The sequence below is a fragment of the Astatotilapia calliptera genome, chromosome 22 (assembly GCF_964374335.1).
Source record: "Astatotilapia calliptera chromosome 22, fAstCal68.1, whole genome shotgun sequence".
In the NCBI taxonomy this organism is placed as follows: domain Eukaryota; kingdom Metazoa; phylum Chordata; class Actinopteri; order Cichliformes; family Cichlidae; genus Astatotilapia; species Astatotilapia calliptera.
This window is the reverse complement of record NC_137442.1, coordinates 33,069,649-33,086,549: the sequence shown is the minus strand read 5'-3', so window position 1 is coordinate 33,086,549 and position 16,901 is coordinate 33,069,649.

Below are 16,901 nucleotides of genomic sequence, written 5' to 3'. Positions count from 1 at the left end.
AAGATGAAATGCATTATGGTGAACCGCCCAAGCTGTTACTGGTTATCACGCATACCAGAAGACTGCTTCGGTGTGATCCAGTGGACTCAGGCTACACGTGGAAAGGCAGGTGAGCTCTCCGGTAAGACTCCTTTTGAAATCCAGATGGATGGGGGTTGGAAGAGGGTCGTAAGAGCTGGTCTGAGGGGACAAGCAAGGTGGGGCAGGGGGGAGAGATTGATGGACATTCCATTTTTGAAAGCTAAGATAGGCACTTAACATGTAACACAGAGTATGAGTATGTTCAGGTATCTTTTTATGGGTTGGGGAGGAAGGAGGGAAGGATAGTGAGGGAGGGATTAGGTGTAGCACACATTTTTTTAGGAAGATAGCTAAGATGAGGTTTTATTGGATGTATTATTTATGAAAGATTTTATTGGTCTTTTAACTTTTTTCCCCCTTGTTTTTGTATCTGGCCTGGTTAAACATAGACGCCTCCACCACACGGGAAGATATATGACACAATCAAGGTAAATCACAGTCTAAACAGACAAACTATAGGGGAGATGATGAGAAATGTCCAAATATGAGTAATATCCCATGGTACCACACAGATCCCCTTTATTCTAATAGATTAATAAAGTGATACCTTAATTGAGGCAGCATAGTTGAAACTAACATTGCTGCCATTGAAAGAATTAGTCATGGAAACGTGTGGTTGTATTATTAAAGGAGGATGCTGCCACATTGAGGAGAGGGCTAGATTGACTAAAGGGATGTAATTCGGCTAGTTGGCCTTTAGGACCATTCAGGACGAATCTGCAAGAACTTTCAGGCAAAGTGTCCAGTCTGGAGATGCAGCTGGAACAGGAGAGTCAGGAGAAAGAGACGGCCCTGTCAAATCTAGATGTGGAATAAATCAGGACGAATAAATCTAACCGAAAATCGTCCGTTAATGAATATAGCATCCAGATTGACAGCTTCATCAGAGCGGGTCTTTTAGATCTACACAGGACGGCCTGGCAGACATTGGAGGAGTGATTCTTTTATGGGGAAATATGTTTTAAGTCTTTTATGCAATTCGGTGTAAAGAGGGATGATATAGTTCTGTTTTTATTATTTATTAATAATTTTATCCAATTTTATTGGTTTTTATGTTTTTTATAGAATAAATGTAGCCAGCATTGGAGGCTAAATTTTGACACTGACGGGTGGGCTGATCTTCCCTCACTGAGGAAAGTACTAACATTGAGGTGTGAATAAAGAGTTCAACTAAAACTAATATAGTGTGAGTGCTGTGGTTACTAACAGCTGCATGGACTCTGATATTTACTAACACACAAATAAAACAAAAAATGTCATAAAAACCTGAATTCTGTGAGGGTGAGATTCCCCTCATGGAGGTGAGGGAGGATCGGCTCACCTGTTGGAGATAAGTCCATTTTAATTCTTTTATGTTTTGTGCTTATATATTAAGCATTGTAGATTTTTTTTCCCTATTGGTTGCATTCACAGAAAATGGGGACTAAAAGCGCTGTATTCCCCTTATATTGTATACATATTAAGATAGCTAAGGCTGACACAGTAGGACGCAGGAGGCAAACAAAGGAGGAACATAAACCACACTGGGACATTGAATGGAGAGTAAGGGTCCAGTCGGCCGCTAGGACCGTGCACCTAAGCTTAAAAAAAGCCAACTAAGCCACAATTCCCTAATACCTAACCCCCTAACCCTAATACCAACAATCCTTTTCTTTAAGCAAATTGGAGCAGCAGACATAAGAGTTGGCGAGCATTATCTTAATGTCATACATTGACTCATTTACACATTCATTCTGGATGTGTAAAGTGCTTTGGGGTCCTTAGGGACTAGTAAAGCCATTTACCATTTATATATACACGTTTTGTCTTTTTTGAATGAATGTAATCGCATTACTGATCACTATTGTAACTAACTACATGTTTGTGTGTAAGTAAAGTCTCTTTGAAGCTCTCATGTTTGCATATTGTTTGAATGTTGTGTAAAATGTAACTAATTAACCTCATACTTTATCATAAATAGAGAATTGTCATGGTCCTGGGTCGGTGACCCAGCGCTTTGAGTTCATGATTATTATTTTCTAGTTTATTCTGATTTTGTATTAGTTCTTGGGATTTGGTTGTCGTGTTTATTTTCCCTCTGTGCTCTGTACAGGTCCCCGACTTTTGTGTTGTAAAGCAGTCTGTGTGTTTCCTGTTTTACTTTGTAGGTCTGTGTCTCGCTATGCCCATTAGTTCCAGCTGTGTCCCCTCCTGTGTGCCATTTCCTGATTACCTGGTGTGTGTATTTGTGTCTGCCTGTGCTTCTCGTCGTGTCGTCTGTGTTTCTCTGTGTATCTGCCGTGTGTTTAATGTTATTCCGTGTTTCTCTGAGTCTCTCTGCTCCTCGTCCTCCTTTTGTATTAGCTTTTCCAGTTTAGGTTTATGTTCAGTTCTGCCCACACCGTGGTTATTGTGCACTGTAAATAAAACCCACTTGCACCTCCGCCACTGTCTGCTTTTGGATCCTCCTTCCTCAGCTCCACACAACTGCCGCCCCAGCCGTGACAAGAATGGCATATGCTTCCCCAACAAAGTTTGCTGGGATTAATGATCCCGAAGTTGAAGCATTACGTCAAGAATTTCAACTATAAACTGTAATTAACAAATATTTAAATTGTATTTAGTGTAGAAAAATCTGTTTTTACGCTACATTACCTGTTACAGAGCTGGGCAGGATGCTGTGTTTAGGGTTTCGCTTGCTTGCTTGCTTGCAGTCACTGTTAAGCTGTAGACTTTTATGCAGCTGTTGTTGTGATCTGGCACTATAAACATTAAATTATAGCGGCAGCATCAATTGAAGCGAATAACTGTTTTCTTTGTTATAATCCAAAATATTTTGTAATTTCAGTATGCCTGATTGGACCCAGGGGTGAGCAGAGATGATCTGTATACAAGGTGCCTTCAAGTTCATGCAAAGGCAATGGACCTCTTGGTTCGGCAGGTGCGGCTCAGGCGTGCAGCTGAAAGAAAGGTTTCTGTTTTAAAAGAACAGCTGGATGTCAAAAAAGAAGTGCTGAATAACACTGCCCAGGAGCTGGATGCATTGCAAGCTTCTATTATATTTGCACGTGATGGTAAGTCTTAGTGTATTGTTTGGATGGTATAAACAGTGAATGTTGGCTTACAGTCGGCGCACACCAAGAATCGCCTCTGGTAAGTCCAATGCTAACCCAAATGTTTGCATTTGTGCAGAGAAGTTGCAAGCATCCATTGTTGCTGGGACTGCTGTTCAAGGTGCACCATTCACTTCAGATGTGAATGCCTCAATTGCCCGCAGTGTTGTGGCTGCAATCAAGCATATGATAGCTCCAGTGTGTACATGGAAATGGGAGGATGTTGATGATATATGTGTAGAGGGGTGCCAGTTAGTTAGGTATATAGCTATGGCAAGACAGGACAGTGGCAGCAAGCATAGGGTTTACAGGCTGATAGGAGAGCACACTGTGTTTGGTCAAAAATGGAAAGTCGATATTGGCCTGCCAGTTTACAGATTTTGGGCTGTCGGAAGGGGAGGCTGTGTTGTATGGAAAGCAGGAACATCTGAGGGATGGCATGTGTCTGTTGGATCTTCACACTGCAGTTAGTGTCATCATTAATCACATGAATTATTTTGTTGTTGTTGATTGTGGCACACGTAATGCAGCTGGGCTGGCATCTGAGATTGGCACAGCTGTGGCTGTTTTTAAACACATGCCTTGACGACCTGATGCTTTACATCAGAAATCTACAGAAGTCTTTAGATGCACAATGGTATGCTGTTAGCAGCATTTCTGTGCAGGCAGGTCAAGCTGATGTTGACGTGGAGAGTAGTGCAGTGTTTGTGGACAGGGATGTTGATACAAATTTTACAGCTAAACTTGATAACACTTCTGTCAACCTTGAAACTGTTAATGCTGTCACAGGAGTTGGAGCAGAGGATAGAAGTTGCATTATAAAGAGTGTGAGAGGATCATTTCCCCAGGCTGATGATCAATTTAAATATGGAGGAGTTCAGTGTATGGCTATAAGTCTGGTTAGCCTGGCAAAACATAAAGTTGATAGCGTCCTTTCATGGGAGACAAAACATCGGGCGATCGTGGCTCAAGAGTTGGGCGTTCGCCTTGTAATCGGAAGGTTGCCGGTTCGAGCCCCGGCTTGGACAGTCTCGGTCGTTGTGTCCTTGGGCAAGACACTTCACCCGTTGCCTACTGGTGGTGGTCAGAGGGCCCGGTGGCGCCAGTGTCCGGCAGCCTCGCCTCTGTCAGTGCGCCCCAGGGTGGCTGTGGCTACATTGTAGCTTCCCATCACCAGTGTGTGAATGTGTGTGTGAAAAGCACTATACAAATACAGGCCATTTACCATTTATCTTGACAGAGTTGTAGTTTTAGGTGACCTTTTGTACATCAATTTGAGAGACTGCAACATGATAAGCACTTCATCCAGTGTGTTGTGTGTCCCCGATTTGCCTAAAAGTTATTGTATTGATGGGCAAAACTTTGAGTTTAAGTATGGAGATTGTTGATGTGCTTGATGGGGAACTCATTGAGAATGGTGTCTACACTACCCTGCAGAGTGGACTGCAAAAGATTTGTGCCATGTATGATACATGTCTTCTGACATTGTGTGGGAGTACATGTGCAGTCATTTCTGAGAATGGACAATATGCAGTAGTTGATTCTCATGCACACAGTGCTGTGGGTTTGGTGAGTGAGCAGGGAAGAAGTGTTGTTTTGTGCTTCAGGTCTCTTGAAGATGTGTTCGGACACATCTGCCGGCTGGCAACTGGCCTGAGTCAGAAGCAAAAGCCTTTTGAAGTAGCTGGTGTTTGTGTTAGGTACCTTGTGGCGTCAGAAAGTGCCAGACCCAAAGACAGTTGTGAAGAAACTAGCAAAACCTTTACACCTGAATCAAGTTTTGATTCAACCCAAGATGAACCAGACATCAGTGGTGTTGGCATTGTGGAGTCTTTAATAGAGGCAGAGAGTTGCAAAGCTTCTGGTAAGACCATGACTAGTTCTGAGTATGATTTAGGTTTATTGTGTAATGATGCAACAAGAAAGCGCAAGATTTCGGTGGGTCACAGTGAAGCAAAAAAGTTAACAGTATGATGTGTCTCAGGTTAGTGAAGTGACAAACAACAAGCTGGTGTTTAGTCCCATTTCTGAGTTGGTTTGTCAGGCTTTGTGCACACAGTTTAATGTGGAGTTTGAAAAAATTAGTGTAACAGCATCTACATGTGTTGGTTTGTTAGGTGTTCCATGCAAAAATGAAAGCATAGTGGCAGATGGGAACTGTTTCTTCAGAGCTATTTCTCAGGTTGTGACTGGCACACAAAAGCACCATCGCAAGATAAGATTTGCCATTGTGAAAGAGTTGGAGAGGAATGCTGCAATATATAGAAATATTTTAAGAACAGAGTATTCATCAGTTGCAAACTACATTCAGAAATCTAAAATGAGAAATGTTAACAGCTGGGCTACAGAAGTTGAAATCCAAGCAACTGCAAACAGTTTAGGAGTTGATGTATTTACATTCTATGATGACCGTTGGCTAAAATACAGCTGCAATGGCAAGCTTTTGTCAGTAAAGGGAATATATTTAGAAAATCATCATGGGAATCATTATGAGACGGTGGTTTGTGTTTATAAGCCTGAACTGCAGACCTGTTATGGCTACTGCAAAACCAGTCCATCTGTTATCGGAGGATACAGCACTAGGTCTCAGAGTAAGGATAAAAGTACTTTTGAGAAAACACAGGATCACACATTTTGTGCAGATGCAGTAGTACTAGATACAGATGCTGATCTTGAGGTTTTGAATGATGAAGGTCAGGGAAAGATTAGCTTTAGTCCTCTTTCTAATGGAGTTGCACATACTTTATGCTGCAAATTTAATGTTGAATTTGAGAAGCAGGATAAAAACGTTCATTCTGTGTATGGTCCTTTAGGTGTTGTTTGTAAAACATAAGGTTGTAGAGGATGGAAATAGTTTCTTCAGGGCTTTATCTCAAATAATCAATGGTTCTCAGAAGAGTCATAAGAAGATAAGGCTTGCTGTTGTAAAGTACATAGAGAATAATGGTGAAAAGTACATGAAGTTTGTGGGAAAAGCTTATGCTTCAATATCAGAGTATGTTTTAAAGTCAAAGATAAAGTATGTTGGACATTCTGCTACTGACACAGAATTTCAGGCTGCAGCAAATGCTTGTGGATTGGACATATTTATATTTACTGGTGACAAATGGAAAATGTACAGCTGCACGAGTACTGTTGTCATAAATGAAGGGATATATTTAATGTGTCAAAATGGTCATTTTGAGCCAGTAATTTGTGTGCAAGATGTTGATATAACAACATAAGATGCGTGTTATTGCTGGTGTCAAATTAAAAAGGCAGCAAATGAAAGAAAAGGCAGAGCAGTCTGATTTTGTGATGACAAAATTTTTTAAAGTAAAAGATGGACCAGATTTTGTTTGCTGCGTCTGCCATAGGTTGTTATTTAGACATCAGGTGTTACATTGTCAAAAAAGCTATTATAACAAAACTAAAACTGCAGCACTGATTGCAGAAAAATGTTTAACTGAAGACTATTTACACAAATGTAATAAAGATTGTGTAAATCCATGTCACTGGTTGGACACAGCTAAAGCTAAACTGTGGATCTGTTATACATGCCATTATAAAATTAAAAATGAAGTGCCTCCAGAGTCTGTAAAAAATAATTTAGAAGTGCAGCCAATTCCACCTGAATTGGCATGTTTAAATAGCTTAGAACAACATTTAATAGCTTTACATATACCATTTATGAAAATGCTAGTCTTACCTAAGGGTGGACAAAATGGAGTACATGGACCAGTGACATGTGTTCCAGCAAACATTGTAGAAACCAATGTCTTACCCCGTTCTAGCATGGAAGGCTCTTTATTACCAGTAAAACTAAAGCACAAGTTGGCTTACAAAGGCCATTATCAATACCAGTTTGTTGACACTATCCACATAAGACAGGCTTTGCAATATTTAAAAGAGTCAAATGTGCATTATAAAGATGTAGAATTCAATGAAAGTTGGCAAAATCACTTTTGTATGCAACAAGATGAAGCTCTGGAAGAGGAGAGCAATAAAAATGCTGTAAGCAGTGTTGCATCTTCAAATGTTGATGATGAGCTTTTGCATCACAGACAGCAGCACTGTATGTTTCAGGACACATGTCTCATGCCTGTTGATATTGGACAGGAAGCACTAGATCAATATTTTACTAACATATTAAATCTAGCTCCAGCAGAAGGGAATAATCCTGTAAAATTACTTTCTGATCATGCAAATGAAGCCAAATGTTTCCCAGTGTTGTTTCCAAAGGGGGTGAATACGTATCATGAAAACGGAGAGAAGCGTTTGACATTGTCCCGTTGTTTTAATAACCGAATTTTACATGCTGATGGGCAGGTTTGCACAAAATGTCGAATATATCTTTTTTTGCTCAGTATATGTCTGAGATTTAACAGGTTATCTCAAATGTTTCAAAAGCATTGCGACAAGGAAAAGGTGATTGTACATATCAGAACGTTAGCCATGAGTTATTGAAAGATGAAGAGTCTTTGAAGAGGTTGTTGGAGTTTGATGATGGGTACCGTTTTCTTAAGCCTATTAGAGGTACTCCAGCTTTTTGGCAGGCAGCACAGCGTGACCTCTTAGCTTGTGTTTGTCAGCTTGGTATCCCCACTTGGTTTTGTTCATTTTCGTCAGCTGACATGCGATGGACAAATCTTCTTTATAGTATTTTGAATCAGCAAGGTAGAACAGAAACAGTTGAACAGTTAGAGTGGGCAGACAGGTATGATTTGCTGCGTCGAAATCTTGTGACTGCAGCAAGGATGTTTGACTTTTGGTGGCATTGTTTTCTGAAGGAGGTACTCATGTCTCCATTGCATCTGATTGGTAAGATTAAGGATTACTTTTACAGAGTAGAATTTCAACAGCAAGGTTCACCTCATGTGCACTGTCTGTTTTGGATTGAGAATGCTCCGCAGACTCATAAAAATACAGATGAAGAGGTGATTCAGTTTATTGATGAATATGTAACATGTGAATTGCCTTCACAAGATGAAACTTTATTGGACATTGTCTCATTTGTACAACAGCATTCAAAGCGGCATTCTAAAACTTGCAAAAAAAAAAAAAGAACACAGTTTGCCGGTTTAATTTTCCCAGGCCACCATCCAGTCGAACATTTATATGTCGTAGGAAAATTGATGGCGGTGGCGCCACGGCCTCACTGTATCGCGAAAACTCAAAAGCTCCACAATTTAACATGGCCCAGGTGTGTAGTTGACACTGACCAAAGATGAAGCTTATACGACCAAATCCCAAGGAGTTCGAAAAAGTTCGTGGCATGGAAATGGCAAAATTAGAGCCAAAATGTCACCTTCACTACTATATTATGGACTTCCTATTGGGTTTGCGTCAATGGGCCCACTGACTTTTTTGTTCATCTTGCCATGATACACATGTGTGCCAGATTTTATACATGTAGCTCAAAATATGTGTTCGTAGGGCTGCTTTTAACAAGGCATAGGTGGTGCTACAGAGCCAGTTTCCCAGTGCTCATATGTAAAACCATGAAAATACAAAATTTTTCACCAGACCTGGCATGTGTGCAAAATTTCACGAGTTTTTGAGCATGTTTAGGCCCCCAAAAAGGCCCTTGTTTTGCCTGATTAATAATAAGAAACGGAGCAGATACAATAGGGCCTTCGCACTGTCAGTGCTCGGGCCCTAATTAAGCAGTTTCCTATCAAAATTGCTTAATAAACATTTATTTTGTTTATTTTTATTTTATTAATATTTTCCTTAAATGTGTCAAATATATATTTTCTCATCAAAATGTCCACTGAGCTGTGAGCCAGCGGGCGGCAATGCGCCTTAACATTGGCTGCCAACCAAGAAGAAGCAGCTGTGAGCCAGGAGGGAGGGGGTGAGCGAGTGATTCGTTCGCTCTATGATTCAGCACAGGGAAGGGAGGGGGTGAGTAGCTCAAATGTGCTGTTAGCATGTTAGCAGAGCGATGCTACTGTGAACCGAGGAGGTATTGTCTTGATGTGAGCTTCTACTCAGGGTTTTTTCTTCCAGTTCAGAGCTGAGTTTTTTTTTTTGTTAAGATACTGGATGTTTTGTTTTTCTCCACAATTTTAATTATAAGCTAGATATATTGCTGCTAACAGCAACAGGGATGAGTCAGTGAGTCAGTTGGGCTTGTGAATCATGATTCAAGTGATTCTCCAGTATTGAATGATTCATTCATGATTCGCGCATCACTAGTTGTTTGAGTTTTATTGAAGTTCTTTTGTTTCAGCTACATTTCATGATTTACGGCAACCTTTTTTTAATATCGCAATTTGTTCTTTGTATGCTCTGTCTGAATTAAGTTATGTGCTTATTTGCCACATATGCACACAGTCTCCTTCATGGATCATAAGATGTGAAGTTTAGTTGGGACCGGAATACAAGGATGCAGAGAGGCCAAAAAGAAGGCAAAAAGCATAAACTTAGCAGGGGACACGGAAGAACAGAATCTTAGCCATTAAACTGATATAAAGTAAAGCAACACGACCAGACAGCGTACACAGTGTGACAAGACAAAGAAGCATTACAAACGGAGGCTTTAAATACATGCAGGAGATAATCAGGGAGAGTGGAAACATAAGGTAACAAGTCACAGCTGAAACTAATTATGACAAAGGAGGCATGACCAACAGCAAGGCACAAGAGACAGTGGATTATAATCCTAAACATGGAGACAGCAATTTTACAAAAACATACAAAGTTGTAAAGAGGAGGCCAGAATAAACTAAAACAAAATGAATCAAATATTAATATGCATTAATATAGTCCCAATAAACAAACAGTAAAACTTGTTAAAAGCTACCTTTCAATATCTTCAGTTTCTAAAAGGCACAATGACCAGATAAAGCATGTGGCAGTGTTGATATTTAACACAGACCACCAAAAATGTTTCTGATGAATCAACTGTGGAATTTAACGTATTGGTTCAGAAGGACAATCTAAGCCACTTTATTTTCAACTACAAAGCCAACCTAGACTTTAACCTTTTAAAAGGCCACTAAACTGGTTTATGGCTTTGGACTTTCACAACCATTTTTAACAAAACAAATACTATTGTTACTATTTTTTACTTTATTATTATTATCATTTAAAGTGTTAAATGGGGAATAAAGTGTTAAACAGAAATGTTGGTTAAATGTAAATGCAGTTTATTTATGGATAGATTTGACATTAATAGATGCCACCGATGTTCAAAAGCTGCCACAAGGCATTAAAATAAATACAGGGGTTAGGAATATACAGTTCATATTAGAGCTGGGCGATATGGCCTAAAATCTATATCGCGGTATAATTTGAAGCATGTGGTAGGGATATATACAGGGTGGGCCATTTATATGGATACACCCTAATAAAATGGGAATGGTTGGTGATATTAAAGTCCTGTTTGTGGCACATTAGTATATGTCAGGGGGCAAACTCCTCAAGATGGGTGGTGACCATGGTGGCCATTTAGAAGTCGGCCATCTTGGATACAACTTTTGTTTTTTTCAATAGGAAGAGGGCCATGTGACACATCAAACTTATTGGTAATGTCACAAGAAAAACAGTGGTGTGCTTGGTTTCAACGTAACTTTATTCTTTCATGAGTTATTTACAAGTTTCTCTTTATTCACAGCCATTGACATGTCGAAGAGATTAACACGTGAGGAGCGGATCACCAACCATTCCCATTTTATTACGGTGTATCCATATAAATGGCCCACCCTGTAGTTGCTTCATGAAAAGGTTCATTTCTCGAGGCTTCGCACGCACATAAGCCCCCTCTACTTTCAGGTCCTGAAAGCAGACAGAAAAACCAGGCACCTGGTACCAACTTGGCAGGACATTGATGTGTTGGAATCTGTGAACAAGACACTTCTCCCCCTGATGGAGTTCACAGATGCTCTGTCGGGAGAGGAGTATGTGAATGTGTCGTATGTCAAACCTGTGCACCACCTTTTAAATAATGCAGTTCTTCCTCTAGCTGATGAAGACACAGACCTGACGAAGGACATGAAGAGAGCCATCCTCAAGTATTTAAATGAGAAGTACACAGACTCTGCAGCTGATGACCTCCTGGATATGGCCTCCTTTGTCGACCCGAGGTTCAGATCATCGTATATAGCTGATGACTGAAGAGAGTTCATCTTGACAAAAGCAACAGCAGATATTCAGTCACAACCTCTGATGTGCAAGAAAGTTTAATCACTGCACGCAAGGACCATAAACACTGATGTTGTGTTTGTATTTGCACTACATATCGCAAGTTTGAAATTTGTTGTGCTATATTTAACAGAAAGGAACCTGTTAAACTTGAAGGGTTTAATTCAAATATGTGCAGCTTTATTTTTGTGCAATATAAATAAGTAATCAGGACAGCAGGGAGAATTGTAATGTTTATTTATTTGAACTTTATTTTAAACCATTTAGAATTTTGTGTTTTACTGATATTTTACTTGCATTTTATTCAGAACTGTTTGTGCATTTATCTTCATTTGTATTTGTTATTTAAGAATTGTGTTACATTGTTTGAAAAAAGTTGAAAAGTCTTGTAATGTAATTTTTTTTTTTTTCACAATAAATGTTCTTAAAATGGCATTCTGTACTTTTTTGAAGTGTTTATTCATCTGCAATTTATCTGGTATGCGAGTATTTCAGTCATTTTGAAAAACATTTTTTATATATCGATAGATAGATATTGATAGAATGAATTAAAAGCTAAATTTGCCCTGGGCCATATATAAAGTATAGCCCAGAGCCACCATATGAAAGTTTAGGCATTTCTTTTGGCCCGAGTTCAAATTTAAATTGTATTGGGGGGGGGAAACCAAAACAAGTTCATGTGAATTAATTAATAGCTACTAATTAAACTTATTTTATTTTTCCACCAGAAATGGACAATATCATTAGAAGAACTGCCATGAATGATGACAAAATAGGGAACTGGAAAAGAAGAGATACATTCTGTGTCATGTTCATGTGTCAAAACGCCAGGAGGACTCAATCATTAACCCTTCATTATAAATGTTTCAATGTGGGGTCAGGTGAAGACAAGAAAAGAGACTATTACAATTTAACCGCATCAGAGCTAGAAAAAAAAATCAAAACAGCTACAGAGCAGTGGGCTTTAAGGCCTGTGTTTTATTTAAAATAATAAAACTTTGGAAAGACCACACAGTCATTGTGCAGCATGTCATATGATAAGCATTATGGCCACAAAAAATGCACATTCTAACAGTATGTGTGTTAGCCCTGTTGAGTCCTAGTGCAACTGTTCATAAGTGGAGTTCTTTGCAAGCATCTAGTGCTACTTGCAAAATTAGCAGAGCTGGACAATGACAACTATCCAAACATGGAAACAGACATTTCTACCTTGGCAAAAATTGCAATGAAAGAAAGGCATTACTCTGTACACTGTGAGGACTCAAGTGATAAAAAATAAAAAATAAAATACCAAGTTTGTTTGGAAATCTGTTTTTTTTTGGGGGGGGGGGGGGTTGCATTGACTGAAACATTTCAGTGCACTTGTTGTACATTCTCTTACTATAACACTAGAATATCTTGTAGCCATTTTAAACAAATGAAAATCATTCTGAAAACTCCTTTATCAACTTTGAATGTTGTGTAGTACAAAGCACAGAAGATGCTGTTGAAAAACTAAATAATGTTTTAGAAACTGTTAAAGCCAAGTCTATGCACAAGTACAAGTAGACTCTGCATCTTATGTACATGTAGACATTTCAAAGGGACTGCTTCAGTTGCCTAACTTTATTGAAAACTAAAGCTGAATAGCTAACTTAACTTTCTGCCAAGGAAAGAAATTGTTTGGTCTCTAACTGTCGAGCAGGTGTTGTTTGAAATGTGTTTTATTCATTACTTTATTTACTACTGGGGGCGATCGTGGCTCAAGAGTTGGGCGTTCGCCTTGTAATCGGAAGGTTACCGGTTCGAGCCCCGGCTTGGACAGTCTCGGTCGTTGTGTCCTTGGGCAAGACACTTCACCCCCGTTGCCTACTGGTGGTGGTCAGAGGGCCCGGTGGCACCAGTGTCCGGCAGCCTCGCCTCTGTCAGTGCGCCCCAGGGTGGCTGTGGCTACACATTCACATCACAAGTGTGTGAATGTGTGTGTGAATGGGTGGATGACTGGATATGTAAAGCGCTTTGGGGTCCTTAGGGACTAGTAAAAGCGCTACATAAATACAGGCCATTTACCATTACTTTAGGTTGGTTGATTGTATTTTGTACTGCTTCATCTGTGCCCGTCATTTTTCAGTAGGGTCTTATTTTTATATTACTGTGCATTATGAATAAAAGATTACTTATTACTAAAGGTCTGCTTTTGTAATTGTTGGTATTATTCATAAAATCTTCACTCTTAAATTTTTGCTCCATAAAACAGTACCTGGCAGTTTTTGGACATGGAGTGGCAGAGGTTGAGGTCCTGTGAGTCATCCAAAAGGGAAGTAAAAGGTTTCAGCATCCAGCCTTTTTATGATTGAATGCAGAGTACTATAATAGAGTTATCGTTAAGTGATTTTGCTAAAAGTTAATGTCTAATTGCAATTAAGAATATAACCAGGTATAAGTCTTAATCATAATGATGAATAAGAAGAATCTATAATAGGAGTCTCAATATCTGACCTCTCACTGAGATTCTCTTTAAAGTGGCATGTTAGTGCTAATGCTGACCTTGGGGCTCAGAGGTTCTCTGTGTGTATGTATTCAGGAATGTTAACTTGACCAATGTCCAATGGTTTGGCTGCTTTCCTGTTGGATTGTATAACACAGAACTAATGCCCCAGTGGCCAGGGCGTGCCCACCCTCCTCTCTCTCCTTCACCCCAACATCAGTATTAGAAACCAGCATTAGCTCAGAGCAGATTGGATTGCTGTATAGTGCAAGTGATTTGATTCTATGATTATTTGATTCAGCTTTTGCTTTGCTCTTGCTAAATTAAATATCTCTTCAAAAATGATAAATTATGGACATTATCTTTTTAACCCTCTGTGAAACACTAAAGGTAAAAACCTGTGTAAAAAGTTTACATCTATTTAAATAGCTCTCACAGATTACTCCGGTCTTTAAAATGACCAGATCTCTGGGGCCTGTTTTCCAGGCCACTAAATTAAACCCAGTCAATTACCAAGTGCACTGATCCTAATCCTAATAGGCACACAAGTCCAAACATCTAAATGTTTAATACAATAGACAGGCACAACTCAAGCATGGAGAGTCAGACACCAATCCAAATATGGAGCATATACAAACTCAAAGTGAGTAATTATCTGATGGTTAAATAATAAGACTGACTCAATAGAGTAACACTAATAAGGGAAGACAAAGAGGAAATAAAAATGACAACAGTGTAAACATACCAAGACTCATAAAATAAAACAGGAAATTAACTGAAACCCAAGAGTGTGACACATATACATTTATTGACACATGTGATTCGTTTCTTTCTTTGCCACATTTGTGCGATATGTGACGTCACTTACGTAATATTGTGTGGATTAGGAACCAAAAATTTTGCTCAACAGTTAACTCAATACAAAGTCAAAACATGTGAACATTTTTAACCAATCCTGTTTTACAGATGACATTAATAGCAAAAAAAAAAAAAAAATTCAACAAGTTTCATAATTTAAGAGAGGTGATCCATTTTGTCACAAAGGAAAGAAAAAACAGAATCCACTGCTGAAAGACCAAAGGTGTTAACTTTCAGGTTTTCTTGGATTTTGCAAAGACTCTGTTATTATAAAATAAGTGTATTAAGAATATTAAACCAATAATCCAGATAAGTGGAAATGTCTCATATCACCAAAAAAAGATATCATTTTCATTCCTTTGTTATATATTCGGCTCGGCTCACTAAAAAGAGCCATCTCTTTCGGCTCCGAACCGGCTCTTCAGGTTGTTTTGTTGCTTTCATTAATTTATTATTAACAATAATATAAAATTATGCACAAAAGGAATTACTAATGTAAAAAAAAAAAAAAGTGGTTTTATTTATATATGTTTATATATAAATATATGCGGTGGCCCCTAGAGACAAAACACGTACAAACTCCAAAACACATTTCTAGCGTTAACTGAACTTCAAACTAAAGTGTCCACCCTAAAACCAGTCTATTGTATTGTAAATTGTGATTATTTATTCTGAATCATTCTTAGAGACTACAATTGATTGTCTAATTGCTTTTGAAGGTAACATTTTCGTTCACTCAGCTTTTACTCGGGGTTCTTGGCTAGTTTAGCGTTACCATGCTGTCTTGGCGGATGCTTGCTAAGAACCAAAGTTATGATACCAGCTTTATTTTTGGTTGTTTCTGACCGGGATGCAGTTTTCCACTTTACCATTTATGCCATCTTTTGTGCAATAAAAATAATTGCTCATATCCATGCTGTAGACTGCGTCGCTATTTTCCTCCTCTGACACATGAACTGTAATCAGCTGTTTGTCGTGCAAGTGCAAGACCCGATAAGCAGGATTAATAGACAGTCAGAAAAGGAGTTCAAAGGAAGTGGACTATTAGGAGCCCGTTTTCTACAGGAAGCAGTTCTCCATTTCCATTCCTACCTGAAATCACCCCTGTCCCTGGAAATAATTTAACTTCATGGGCACAGTATGCACTGCCACTCAGTTAAATTTCTTGCATGTAAATTCAGCTAAGCAGCCAAGCCAACAAAGCAGACGTCACACACACAAGAGTGTCTGCTAGTGATGGCCCATTTGAAGCTGAAGCTCTGGCACATGTGTCAAAAAAGAAAAAAAAAAGGAAAAAATATGAACACATTGCTTCAGAAACACTGAGCTGAAGCTTGGTTCGTCTGAACAGAGTCATGTGATCAATGATGTCCCGAAGCTTCATTTGGCACGTCACTGCTTCAGTACCCAATTCAATGGTTTATAACAGGGGTGCCCAATCCCGGTCCTCGAGAGCTACCGTCCTGCAGCTTTTAGATGCATCCTTGTTCCCCAACACCCGAATCAAATGAATGGCTTGTTATCAGGCCTTTGCCAAACATGATGGCATGCTGAAGAGGTAATCAAACCATTTGATTCAGCTGTGTTGAATCATTGGCAGGATTTGTGTTGTGTTTTGGTGATTTTCTGTGTTATTTTTGAGGTAGTGAACCAGTGTGTGACATATTTAGAGACATGGAGCCAGACGCTCTGCCTACTCCTAAATAAAAACCAGTTCATCAGCAATTCTGCTTCCAGGGCCCTATTTCAGGAAGCCGGTTTAGTGCAAACTCTGAGTAAGTATACCCTGAGTTAACGAAAACTCTGGGTTTTCGGTTTCACAAAGCGAGTTCAGATGAAGCCTCAGTGAGTTACTATGACGACACACTCCGTGAAGCTAACCTGCCCCCTAGCAGGTTTACTACAACTAACCCTGACGTTCTCCGCCTCTTTGTCAGAAACCTGACTGTAGGAAGTGTCGGACATGGCGTGCTCCTTCCTTGAAGAGCCAGTAGATGTTGAAGCCCAAATTCTCCGCAGAGCTCTCCGCCGGGAGAGAGTGATTAGAGCGCGTTCGGACATTTTATCATTTCCTGATGATTTTCTGTGTGAACGTTACCGTTTTTCAGCACAATCTATAATTTATTTGAATAACATCCTCAGGCCTAATATTGCTCATGTGACACATCGCGGACATTCTCTCAGTTCTGTACATATTATTTGTATTGCACTTCGGTTTTTTGCAAACGGGAGCTTTCTGTATAATATTGGTGACGCTGAGCACGTTTCCAAGGCTA